At 43.9% G+C, this 13,749-nt stretch overlaps 1 protein-coding gene across 3 annotated transcripts in view; it reads left to right on the top strand.

The window, feature by feature from the left end:
• The first annotated feature begins 432 nt into the window (after positions 1-432).
• The window catches only part of klhdc8a (kelch domain containing 8A), a 30,996-nt gene continuing 17,679 nt past the window's right edge, over positions 433-13,749 (top strand). Inside the window, exon 1 of one of the 3 annotated variants that reach the window (XM_036983606.1) lies at positions 433-563. The gene's annotated coding sequence lies outside the window, so the exon portion shown is untranslated. Of the gene's footprint in view, positions 564-12,048; positions 12,195-12,229; positions 12,888-13,749 lie in introns of those variants that run through there. The other 2 variants (XM_036983607.1, XM_036983605.1) reach the window with 2 other exon arrangements.

The raw sequence follows: 13,749 nt of genomic DNA, 5'->3' as shown, positions 1-13,749 counted from the left end.
GCCCCAAGGCTTGGGTTATTTTAAACAAAGTGTGTGTAGGTCCCCCAGTGTGTTATTATCAGTACGCACGTGTCGTGTGTGTGTGTGTGATGTGTTGCTTTGGGAGGCCAACTCTTGCTCCACTCATCTGTCAGCTCTGTGGGGTTGCTATGGGAACTATAGAAGGGCACGCAGAAGTAATGAGCATCCCATAATTGTTTAAGGTGACCTTGAAGATTCCATTAAGGTTGCATATCTGCGTATGTGTACATGTGCGTGTATGTGCACGTGTGCTACGTATGTGTGTGCAGAAGTGTGTATAAAGTTAATTTAATTCAGTTGAAGTAAATTAATACTTAGTGGATACCCTGTGAATAGTTTCATGATGCACCACTGCCCCAGTCTTTCCCCTCACTTCTCCATTCTTTCTCTCCATCTCTCTCCTAGCTAGCTGTCTCCTGTCACCAGTCCAGGGAGCTTCCACCTGCCACTGTCTGTCTGCCATCATCCTCTGAATACCCTCTCCCCTGGGACTGAGAAACCGCTGCCTGTGGAGGACTGGAGTGGCAGCCAACAGATACAGGGTAGCATATAATCTCCCTCACACTTGCCAGCTCTGTCATTGCCATAATGGACAGATTTTCATCATCACCATAACAACCAGTTGTGTAGTGTGTGGCATTCTAAACTGGGTGGTTCGAGCTCTGAAAGCTGATTGTCTGAAAGCTGTGGTATATCAGACCGTATACCACAGGTATGACATAACATTTGCTTTTACTGTTCTAATTATGTTAATAACCAGTTTACCACGCGTTGCGTTGTGCCTAAGAACAGCCCTTAGCCGTGGTATATTGGCCATATACTGTACCACACCACCTCACGCCGTATTGCTTAATTATAGTGTAGCATTATAGTGTGTAAGTGTATAAATGTAAAAAAGCTCTTGCCAAGTGGTCTAGACCTCTATTCCCTCTCAATGGTTAGTTACATCATCCTTGATTGCTGTTGGTGTAGAAAATTGTTTTATACGTCTCACCAGGTGTGAACACATTAACTGATCAGTTAACACGTTCCAGGAAGAAATTAAAACCTGCAGGACTCTCCAGAAACATTATTGATTGCTCCGAGTTCTCCTCACCTTGCTCTCATTTGTCTGAATAATTGGCTCTGATCCACCATAGTAGTAGCTGCATTGGAATGTAAATTCATAACCTGCACATGGGAGAAACAACATGAAGAACTTTCAAGCAGAACAGAGATTTCACTGCTATATTATAGTTACAGTACCTTGACATTTATCTCCAATGTTCATTAGTGTAAGAATCACTGGCCGATTTATTTCATATTATTCATAACTCTAAAGTTTGTGTTGAAAAGGCTGGCACAGGCTAACATTCCAGCCTTCCCCTTCAGGCTTTTGCTACTTAAGTATGTCTTAATTTCTAGATATTTCCCCTGTGGTGGAGTAGCAGTATCTTAGACTGAGTCGCTGTCCACTTTCATGTGGTGCTGAACTTCAGAATTGTGGTTCTGTCACTGTTCGCTTCAATGGTCGTGAATTTCATCTCTGCTTCCTATTACAAATTACACCATCGGACCTTCAGGAATTTCTTACCGACACCAATGGAGTAAAAAAACGAATAATTATCAGCTCCCATTCAATCAGCCCACAATATCCACACTTCCTCATGACACATTAATATCTTATCGCCTGTTGAAACCTGGGATTCCTACCCTACTTGTAACATTACTGTCCTTTACTTTCATTGAAATATCCTCAAACTTTGTTGCGCTCCTCAGAATTGAAGGCCAAGCTATTCTTCTCTCTACCCCATTCATATCTCCATGAACCTAGGCCAAACTATTCTTCTCTCTACCCCATTCATATCTCCATGAACCTAGGCCAAACTATTCTTCTCTCTACCCCCATTCATATCTCCATGAACCTAGGCCAAACTATTCTTCTCTCTACCCACATTCATATCTCCATGAACCTTGAAAAGATTCCTTTGAAAAACAACTCCCCCCCCTTAAAGAACAAATTACCATACAAAAGCCTGGTACTACCCCAGACTTCACTACACTGCCTCTCATCACAAGCTTGGGATTGTCATCGATTGAAGCCAAGCCTTTCTGATTCTACGCTGTTCAGCTTGATGATCAAAGTGGATCAGGGCAGAGAGTTAGTGAGAAGCCCCCAGATGTAGAAACCTGCCTGGGGCACACTCGGTTCTGTGCATGGGTAATGTGTTCTCTGGTTCTCTACTCTACAGTGTGTGAGTGTGTGTGTGTGTGTGTGTGTGTGTGTGTGTGTGTGTGTGTGTGTGTGTGTGTGTGTGACGTGTGGGGCCGAGAGGTCTCAGTTTAGGAACACACAAATGGAGTTGCTATAAAAATAACCACATCATGTCAGTTGATTGTTGGCGAAATTACAGTAGTTAAGTAACGTCCGTCGGAAGAAGTGGACCAAGGTGCAGCGTGGTACGTGTTCATGATTCTTTATTTCTCAGAACACCAAACAAAATAACAAAGGAATAACGACCGTCATGTTCTGTAGGCTTCACAGAGCTAACAAAAAACAACATCCCACAACCTAAGGTGTTACAACAGGCTGCCTAAGTATGATTCCCAATCAGAGACAACGATAGACAGCTGTCCATGATTGAGAACAATACCCGGCCAAAACATAGAAACGCAAAACATAGAATGCCCACCCTACATCACACCCTGACCTAACCAAATAGAGAAATAAAACAGCTCTCTAAGGTCAGGGAGTGACAAGTTAACCATACTGAAAGATGCAAGGCTAGCATTAGCATTGATGCCCAAACTACAATCGGAGTGAATGGGATCCAGTTAGCATGCTAAAGTCAAGTGTAATTGTGTAAACTATCCCTCTTACTGAGAGATGTGTGTGTGTGCGATACTGTAGTTGTTCACTCCGCAGGAGTTCTGCTCTGCAGACCTAAGTTCTGGCCAATGGATTAAAGACAGTGACATTTTGACAAACCAATGATAGTACCTCCCACCTGTGATCCACATTACTAGGTGTCAGAGGTCTGCCCAGACACAACCTCCTCCTATGTTGATCTGTTGATCTGAAACAATTTGATGGCTACAGTATATGGTAGTTGCTCCATCTTGCCCAACAGCAATGGTCTTGAAGTGATCGATGTGTGTGTGTGTGTGTGTGTGTGTGTGTGTGTGTGTGTGAGAGAGAGAGAAAGGGAGTGAGAGAGAGACAGAAAGAGACAAGCACCTAGATCTTCTGCACAAATTCTGTCAGACTTGGGCCCTGAAAGTAAATCTCAGGAAGACAAAAATAATGGTGTTCCAAAAAAGTTTGCAAGGACCACAAATGCAAATTCCATCTAGACACCATTTCCCTAGAGCACACAAGGCAGGCATGTAGGAAGAAACCTAGAGAGGAACCAGACTCTGAGGGGTGTCTAGTCCTCTTCAGGCTGTGCCAGGTGGAGAATAGAAGAGTACATGGCCATTAAGGCCAAATTGTTCTTCAAAATGTTCAAACGTTCATAGATGACTAGCAGGGTCAAATAATAAACACAGTGGTTGTAGAGGGTGCAACAGTTCAGTAACTCAGGAGTAAATGTCAGTTGGCTTTTTAAAGCCAAGCATTCAGAGGTCGAGACAGCAGGTACGGTAGAGAGAGAGTCGAAAACAGGTCAGGGTTCCATAAGCGCAGGCAGAACAGATTAAACTGGAACAGCAGGACAACCAGGTGGAATGGGGGCAGCCAGGAGTCATTAGGCCAGGTAGTCCTGAGGCATGATTCTTGGGCTCAGGTCCTCCGGGAGGGGAGGGAGAGGGAGAGAGAATTAGAGGGAGCATACTTAAATATATAACAGACAGACCCTAGCCCCCCGGTACATAGACTATAGCAGCATAGATACTGGAGGCTGAGACAGGGGTGGGACGGGGGACAGTGTGGCCCCGTCCAATGATACCACCGGACAGGGTAAACCAGGAAGGATATAACCTCACCCACTTTGCCAAAGCACAGCCCCCACACCACTAGTCTTCAGTAAAGATTAAAGGTCAAGGCCTAGTCTACGTCTCTCACCTGGATAGGCAGGCCATTCCATAAAAATGGAGCTCTATAGGAGAAAGCCCTGCCTCCACCTGTTTGCTTAGAAATTCTAGGGACAATAAGGAGGCCTGCGTCTTGTGACCATAGCGTACATGTACAGTGCCTTGCGAAAGTATTCGGCCCCCTTGAACTTTGCGACCTTTTGCCACATTTCAGGCTTCAAACATGAAGATAGAAAACTGTATTTTTTTGTGAAGAATCAACAACAAGTGGGACACAATCATGAAGTGGAACGACATTTATTGGATATTTCAAACTTTTTTAACAAATCAAAAACTGAAAAATTGGGCGTGCAAAATGATTCAGCCCCCTTAAGTTAATACTTTGTAGCGCCACCTTTTGCTGCGATTACAGCTGTAAGTCACTTGGGGTATGTCTCTATCAGTTTTGCACGTCGAGAGACTGAAATTTTTTCCCATTCCTCCTTGCAAAACAGCTCGAGCTCAGTGAGGTTGGATGGAGAGCATTTGTGAACAGCAGTTTTCAGTTCTTTCCACAGATTCTCGATTGGATTCAGGTCTGGACTTTGACTTGGCCATTCTAACACCTGGATATGTTTATTTTTTAACCATTCCATTGTAGATTTTGCTTTATGTTTTTGATCATTGTCTTGTTGGAAGACAAATCTCCGTCCCAGTCTCAGGTCTTTTGCAGACTCCATCAGGTTTTCCTCCAGAATGGTCCTGTATTTGGCTCCATCCATCTTCCCATCAATTTTAACCATCTTCCCTGTCCCTGCTGAAGAAAAGTAGGCCCAAACCATGATGCTGCCACCACCATGTTTGACAGTGGGGATGGTGTGTTCAGCTGTGTTGCTTTTACGCCAAACATAACGTTTTGCATTGTTGCCAAAAAGTTCAATTTTGGTTTCATCTGACCAGAGCATCTTCTTCCACATGTTTGGTGTGTCTCCCAGGTGGCTTGTGGCAAACTTTAAACGACACTTTTTATGGATATCTTTAAGAAATGGCTTTCTTCTTGCCACTCTTCCATAAATGCCAGATTTGTGCAATATACGACTGATTGTTGTCCTATGGACAGAGTCTCCCACCTCAGCTGTAGATCTCTGCAGTTCATCCAGAGTGATCATGGGCCTCTTGGCTGCATCTCTGATCAGTCTTCTCCTTGTATGAGCTGAAAGTTTAGAGGGACGGCCAGGTTTTGGTAGATTTGCAGTGGTCTGATACTCCTTCCATTTCAATATTATCGCTTGCACAGTGCTCCTTGGGATGTTTAAAGCTTGGGAAATCTTCGGCTTTAAAAAATTGGGAAATCGGCTTTAAACTTCTTCACAACAGTATCTCGGACCTGCCTGGTGTGTTCCTTGTTCTTCATGATGCTCTCTGTGCTTTTAACGGACCTCTGAGACTATCACAGTGCAGGTGCATTTATACGGAGACTTGATTACACACAGGTGGATTGTATTTATCATCATTAGTCATTTAGGTCAACATTGGATCATTCAGAGATCGTCACTGAATTTCTGGAGAGAGTTTGCTGCACTGAAAGTAAAGGGGCTGAATAATTTTGCACGCCCTATTTTTCAGTTTTTGATTTGTTAAAAAAGTTTGAAATATCCAATAAATGTCGTTCCACTTCATGATTGTGTCCCACTTGTTGTTGATTCTTCACAAAAAAATACAGTTTTATATCTTTATGTTTGAAGCCTGAAATGTGGCAAAAGGTCGCAAAGTTCAAGGGGGCCGAATACTTTCGCAAGGCACTGTAGGTACGTACAGCAGGACCAAATCGGAGAGATAGGTAGGAGCAAGCCCACGGAATGCTTTGTAGGTTAGCTGTAAAACCTTGAAATCAGCCCTAGCCTTAACAGGAAGCCAGTGTAGAGAAGCTAACAATGGAGTAATGTGATAAAAAAAACGAGGTTCTAGTCAAATTTCTAGCAGCCGTGTTTAGCACTAACTGAAGTTTATTTAGTGCTTTATCCGGGTAGCCGGAGAGTAGAGCATAGCAGTAGTCTAATCTAGAAATGACAAACGCATGGATTAGCTGCATCATTTTTAGACAAAACGTTTCAGATTTTTGCAATGTTAGGAAGATGGAAAAAAGCTGTCCTTGAAATGTTCTTGATATGTTCTTCAAAAGAGAGACTGATCCAATAGTGGTCCTAAAACCGAATGTTGAGGAAGTTCGAAACTTACAATTGATTTGTCAGAGGACAAATCATCCACAGAGACGAACTGATATCTTTCCGACAGATAAGATCTAAACCAGGCAAGAACTTGTCCGTGTAGACCAATTTGAGTTTTCTAATCTCTCCAAAAGAATGTGGTGGTCGATGGTGTCAAAAGCAGCACTCAGGTCTAGGAGCACAAGGACAGATGCAGAGCCTCGGTCTGAAGCCATTAAAAGGTAATTTACCACTTTCACGAGTACAGTCTCAGTGCCATGATAGGGTCTAAAACCAGACTGAAGCATTTCGTATACATTATTTGTCTTCAGGAAGGCAGTGTTTGGCTGCGCAACAGATTTTTCTAAACATTTTTAGATGAATGGGAGATTTAATATAGGGTGATAGTTTTTTAAAACATTTTCCAGGTCAAGGTTTGGGTTTTTCAAGAGAGGCTTTATTACTGCCACTTTTAGTGAGTTTGGTACACATCCGGTGGATAGGTATTTATTGTATTCAACATAGGAGGGCCAAGCACAGGAAGTAGATTTTTCAGCAGTTTAGTTGGAATAGGGTCCAGTAAGCAGCTTGAGAGTTTAGAGGCCATGACTATTTTCATGAATGTGTCAAGCGATACCGGATTAAAAAACTTGAGTGTCTCCATTGATCCTAGGTCCTGGCAGTTCTGTGCAGACTCAGGACAACTGAGCTTTAGAGAGATACGCAGGTTCAAAGAGGAGTCCGTAATTTGCTTTCTAATGATCATGAACTTTTCATCAAAGAAGTTCATGAATTAATCACTGCTGAAGTGAAAGCCATCCTCTCTTGTTGAATGCTGCTTTTTAGTTAGCTTTGCAACAGTATCAAAAACAAATGTTAGATGTTTCTTATTATCCTCAATTAGGATGATTGTGCAGCAGTGAGGGCTCTTCGATATTGTTCCAAGCTAGTCGTAAGACATCCAGTTTGGTGGAGCGCCATTTCCGTTCCACTTTTCTGGAAGCTTCCTTTAGGGCTCGGGCATTTTTTGTATGCCAGTGAGCACATTTCTTGTGATAAATGTTTTTTGTTTTTAAGGGTGAGACTGCATCTAGGGTATTAAGCAAGGTTAAATTTAGATCCTCAGTTAGGTGGTTAACTGTTTTTTTGTACTCCGACGTCCTTGGGTAGGTGGATGGAATCTGGAAGGGCATCTAGGAATCTTTGTGTTGTCCGAGAATTTATATCACGGCTTTTGATGGTTGGTTGGGGTCTGAGCATATTATTTGTTACTATTGCAAACATAAGGTGGTCCGATAGTCCAGGATAATGAGGAAAAACATTTAAATCCACAATATTTATTAAATGGGCCAAAACTAGATCCAGGGTATGACTGTGGCAAGGAGTAGGTCCGGAGACATGTTGGACAAAACCCACTGAGTCAATGATGGCTCTGAAAGCCATTTGGAGTGTGTCTGTGGACTTTTCCATGTGAATAATAAAGTCACCAAAGATTAGAATATTATCTGCCATGACTACAAGGTCCAATAGGATTTCAGAAAACTCAGTGAGGAACACTGTATACGGCCCAGGAGACCTGTAACAGTAGCTATAAAAAGTGATTGAGTAGGCTGCATAGATTTCATGACTAGATGTTCAAAAGATGAAAACGCAGTCTTTTTCCTTTGTAAATTGAAATTTGTTAGCAACACCTCCGCCTTTGCGGGATTCGCGGTGGATATGGTCACTATTGTAACCAGGAGGAGAAGCCTCCTTACAAATTCATCAGGCTTGAGGCATGTTTCAGTCAGGCCAATCACATCCAGATTATGATCAGTGATTAGTTAATTGACTATGTGTCACATGACATGACGCTGGAGAGATGAAGCAGGAGTAAAACATTTAATAAATAACGGACATGGAACGAGACAGGAACAGCATCAGCAAACAGGTAACAAAAACAAAAGACAATTAATGCATCAGCAGGGAACTGACAAATATAGGGGAGGAAATAAACAGATGACTGAGTGAGTCCAGGTGAGTCCAATATCGCTGATGCGCGTGACGAGGGAAGGCAGGTGTGCGTAATTGATGACAGGAGTGCATGATGCAGGGCAGCCTGGCGCCCTCAAGCGCCAGGGGAGGGAAGAGCGGGAGCAGACGTGACAGTACCCCCCCCCCCCCTTCGGGCGCCACCTGCGTCCCACCTGGGTTAACCAGCCGAGACATGGGCGCTGGGCAAGCCGGTTGGGGCTGAGGCATGGGAGCCTAACATCCGGCTGAGGCAAGACGCCTGTCGATTTCGCTGCAGAGAGAGGGAGCCCGAAGATCCAGTGGAGAGTGAAGTGGGATGGGAAGCCGCTGAGCCAACCGAGGCAAGGAAACCTCTCGAGCCAGCCAGAGTGTGAAAGCCCGATGGGCTGGCTTAGGCACCACCGGTTACATCGACGGCAGAATCCACCCCGAAGTCACCAACAAAACAAAAAACAAACAAAAAACTCCTGGACCGGCTGGGCAAACAAGAACTGACGATCCGGCTGAGGCCCGACGTGGGATGGGCGCCATCCGAGCCAACCGGGGCAAGGAAACCTCTTGAGCCAGCTAGGGCGTGGAAGCCCGATGAGGTGGCTAGGCACCCCCTGTTCCATTGGTGGCGACCCCGAGCTGATGCCACCATACCAACCGGAACGCCAGTTCTCCCCGATGCTTCCTGTGTTGGCTGATGCATTCTGTCACATGGAGTGACGCTGGAGAGACGAAGCAGGTACAGGGAGTAAAACATTTAATATGGAACGGACATGGAACGAGACAGTAACAGCGTCAGCAAACAGGTAACACAGACAAAAAACAATTAATGAATCAGCAGGGAACAGAGCAGGAAACTGACAAATATAGGGGAGGAAATGAACAGATGAGTGAGTGAGTCCAGGTGGGTCCAATATCGTTGATGCGCGCGATGAGGGAAGGCAGGTGTGCATAATTGATGACAGGTGTGCGTGATGCAAGGCAGCCTGGCATTTGAGAGGGAGCAGTCGTGACACTATGACTGCCTTGGAAGTAAGGGATCTAACCGTAAGTAGCCCTATTTTGAGATGTGAGATATCACAATCTATTTTAATAAAGACAGGAATGGAGGTCTTTATTCCAGTGATATTTGAATCAGTTATAGAACCCATTGCCCTTTATGGTTGTGAGGTCTGGGGTCCGCTCACCATCCAAGAATTCACAAAATGGGACAAACACCAAATTGAGACTGCATGCAGAATTCTGCAAAAAAAATCATCTGTGTACAACATAAAAACTGACCACTGTGACTGACCAAAAATTAAGAAAATCTTTGACTATGTACAGACTCAGTGAGCATAGCCTTGCTATTGATAAAGGCCGCCGTAGGCAGACCTGGCTATGTGCACACTGCCCACAAAATGAGGTGGAAACTGAGCTGCACTTCCTAACCTCCTGACAAATGTATGACCATATTATAGACACATGTTTCCATCTGATTACACAGACCCAAAATATTTCGAAAACAAATCCAATTTTGATAAACTCCTATATCTATTGGGTGAAATACTAGGGTGCAATCACAGCAGCAAGATTTGTGACATGTTACCACAAGAAAAGGCACCCAGTGAAGGACAAACACCATTGTAAATACAACCAATATTTCATTACAACACTATACAGACATATTATAAACTGGGTGGTTTGAGCCCTGAATGCTGATTTGCTGACAGACATGGTATATCAGACCGTATACCACAGGTACGACAAAACATTTATTTTAACTGCTCTAATTACATTGGTAACCAGTTTCTGATAACACCTCGGGGGTTTTGTGGTATATGACCAATATATATAATATATATGACCAATATACCACAGCTAAGGCCTGTATCCCAGCACTCTGCATTGCATCGTGCGGAAGAACAGCCCTTAGCCGTTGTATATTGGCCATATACCACACCTCCTGAGGCCTTATTGCTTAAATATGACATTTTAAATGTTTGTATTATTTCTTTACTTTTGTGAGTGTAATGTTTACTGTACATTTTTTTATTTATGTTTATTATCTATTTCACTTGCTTTGGCAATGTAAACACATGTTTCCCAGTGCGTGTCTCCAGCCTGGTACGTCCTGTGCCAGCTCCACGCACGAAGCCTCCAGTGATGATCCATGGCACGAAGCCTCCAGTGAGGATCCATGTCCCGCAGTCTCCAGTGATGATCCATGGCACGAAGCCTCCAGTGATGATCCATGGCACGAAGCCTCCAGTGAGGATCCATGTCCCGCAGTCTCCAGTGATGATCCATGGCCCGAAGCCTCCAGTGATGATCCATGGCCCGAAGCCTCCAGTGATGATCCATGGCCCGGAGCCTCCAGTGATGATCCACGGCCCGGAGCGTCCGGTGATGATCCATGGCTCAGAGCCTCCAGTGATGATCCATGGCCCGGAGCCTCCAGTGATGATCCATGGCCCGGAGCCTCCAGTGATGATCCATGGCCCGGAGCCTCCATTGAGGGTGCCTAGTCCGGAGCCTCCAACGAGGGTTCCCAGTCCGGAGGCCTCGGCGATGATCCACGGTTCGATTCCTCCGGCGATGATTCACGGTCCGGAGCTTCCGGCGACGTTCCCCGCACCAGAGGTGCCACCGAAGTTGGTGGAGCCACGAGCAGAGCAGGGTCTGCGTCCCGCACCGGAGCCGCCACCGAGGGTAGATGCCCACCCGGACCCTCCACTATAGGTTCGGGGGGGGAGGGGGGGGTGACCTTAGATATCCTTTTAATTCTCTATTTGGTTAGGTCGGGGTGTGACTAGGGTAGGCAATCTATGTTTTCTATTTCTTTGTTGGCCGGGTATGGTTCCCAATCAGAGGCAGCTGTCTATCGTTGTCTCTGATTGGGAATCATACTTAAGCAGCTTTTTCCCACCTGTAGTTTGTGGGATCTTGTTTTGGTACTGTGCTGTTTAGCCCTACTAAACTTTATGTTTTGTTTGTATTTGATGTTTTTTCGGTGTTCATCTCCTGCACATCTATCACTCCAGTGTTTAATTGCTAAATTGTAATTATTTTGCCACTATGGCCTATTTATTGCCTTACCTCCCTAATCTTACTTAATTTGCACACACTGTGTATAGCCTCTTTTGTGTTATTGACTGTACATTTGTTTATTCCATGTGTAACTCTGTGTTGTTTCTGTCGCACTGCTTTGCTTTATCTTGGCCAGGTCGCAGTTGTATATGAGAACTTGTTCTCAACTGGCCTACCTGGTAAAATAAAAACATTTAATTAAGTATAGATGAACAAAAGTGAAGTTATGAGAAAAGCTTTGAGCTTCATGATGTAGGCCTGCTGTGGTGTATGGCATTCCAGGCCATAAAATGTGCCTACAGTGGATATTATGATAGATCTAAACGAGATAATTCAATGGCACTGATACAGACATTGACAGAAAAAGTTGAGTTAAATGACAAACACAAACAAAAGGAATATTAGATATAACATTTTTTTGACACAATTCTGCAGAGCTATGTACTCACTATAAAATAGTCATGCAGTGATTTGAGTTGAGTCGACTGAAGGCAATACATGTTAGTGATTTACTTTTTATGCAAAACTACTTCAAAGTAAAATGCATAAAAGTGGGTCAAAGTGCGATGTGGGTTATCAGTACAGCAGTCTCTTTCCGATTTATACAGTTAATGTATGAATGACAATTAGTAGGCTACGGTGAAGGCAGAAATGTATACTTCAAGTGTGACCCATATAATGATGATGGATGGAAGTGGCTGGGTTTGTTTGAAAATGTTTTTTAAGAGTGTGGTACCACAAGAGCCTGCCTGTTTCACAGCGAGGATAGAAGAGAGAGGGTGTGTCTATAGGCTACTTGAGTGGCTTATTGCACTGAAACCTCTCTCCATCTCTCAGCCTGGCCAGGGGAAACGCCGACGGATAGAAGGCATGGGAGCACCTGGACCGCGTGAAGATCGTAATGTAACTGAGAAGGATTCATATAAATATTGTCGCTTTTAATGTGACCGGCCGATCGTTTTGTGCGCCGCGTCCGCTTTGTGATCAACTTCTCTGGGGAGTGTGGGTGCACCTCTCGGTGTTCCGAAAACTCAGTCGCCGGAAGCTCTACAGCCTCTTATTGCATGTGGGGTCTTCCTATTCCTAATAATAGCCTTACTTCTACATACAAAACGTTGTTTCAGTATACCAGTAATTTATGTTTGGTTTGCTGTGTCATTCAGACGAATTGCGGCGTAAATAAAACAACGTTGAATGGATATTGTAGGCTACAGAAACAACAAATTTATTAGCATCCTTAACGTTGTTTTGTACATACTTTAGTGTATATTGCGCTGACTGGATACATTGTCATTCAATTTGATCATACAAGGCCTCAAATATTGATCGTGTTCATAAATCTTCTGTTTGAATTTATACCGCGTTCTGATCATGTCGGAAACTCGGGACGTCCGAGTTAAAATGAACGTAAGTTTTTTACGTAGAGCTTCCTATTGGTTGGTTCGGGTTTATCCCAAGTGTGAAACTCGGGATCCGAATCTTCCGCCTAGGTTAGCAAGTCGGACATTACGTCTTTCCGACATGATATGCATATGGCATCACCATACACTTCCGCTTATACTCAATTACCCTGGGGATGAGATCCGTTTGAACTATGTGAGTATTAAAATACTTTCAAGTCATCATGATGCACCTTAATACAAAACAGATAAAAGTGTGCAATACATTCAGTAGATTATAAGCCTATTATTCATGGTGATACACCTATTATCTATTTTTATGTTCTAACTTATTTTTTACAAGTCGTAAGATGATGATGAGGATTGTGATGATGGTGTTGTTGTGGTGGTTGTTGTTGTTGATAAAGATGATGATGACTGTGCTTGTAGTGATGAGGAGAATGATGCTGAAGATAATGAATTATTCTGTCTGAAATGTAATCTGTTTGTTATGCTGTCTGAATGTCTCACCCCCAGCCCAATCGCACGCTATACAGTTAGGAGCAAGGCTGAGAGATCTGGGACACTCTCTGAGCTGAATATAGACTGAAATCCCCTTCGCTCTATTCTTCTCGTCTCATCTCCTCCTTCTCACCTCCTCCTGTCCTCTCAGTGCTTATTGATTACTTAAAATCATAAAAACCCTTATAGATCAGTGGGCTTGTGCATTGAGCTACCCTATGGGATTTATGGTAAATTAACAAATATAAGATCAAGGCCAGAAATTAAATAGGGAGACCTGGTCCTGTAGTCTCTCTCTCACTCACTCACACACACACGCACGCACGCACGCACGCACGCACGCACACACACACACCCACTAGTAATTAAGTATAAAACCCTAGGGATTGTGTCCCAGGCTTCCCAACCATCAACAAGTCTACTTGTTCTTTATTGCTCTCTCAATAATCTCTCTCTTTCTCTGCCTCAGCAAAAACTCTTTCCTTTATCCCACTCCTCCTCAATACTCTCCTCATCTCTCTTTCCTTCTTTCTGCTCTCCCTGTCTGCACTCATGCC

The sequence above is a fragment of the Oncorhynchus mykiss genome, chromosome 7 (assembly GCF_013265735.2).
Source record: "Oncorhynchus mykiss isolate Arlee chromosome 7, USDA_OmykA_1.1, whole genome shotgun sequence".
NCBI classification, from domain to species: domain Eukaryota; kingdom Metazoa; phylum Chordata; class Actinopteri; order Salmoniformes; family Salmonidae; genus Oncorhynchus; species Oncorhynchus mykiss.
The sequence above is the reverse complement of the archived record's forward strand: the minus strand, read 5'-3'. Positions and strand labels throughout refer to the sequence as shown.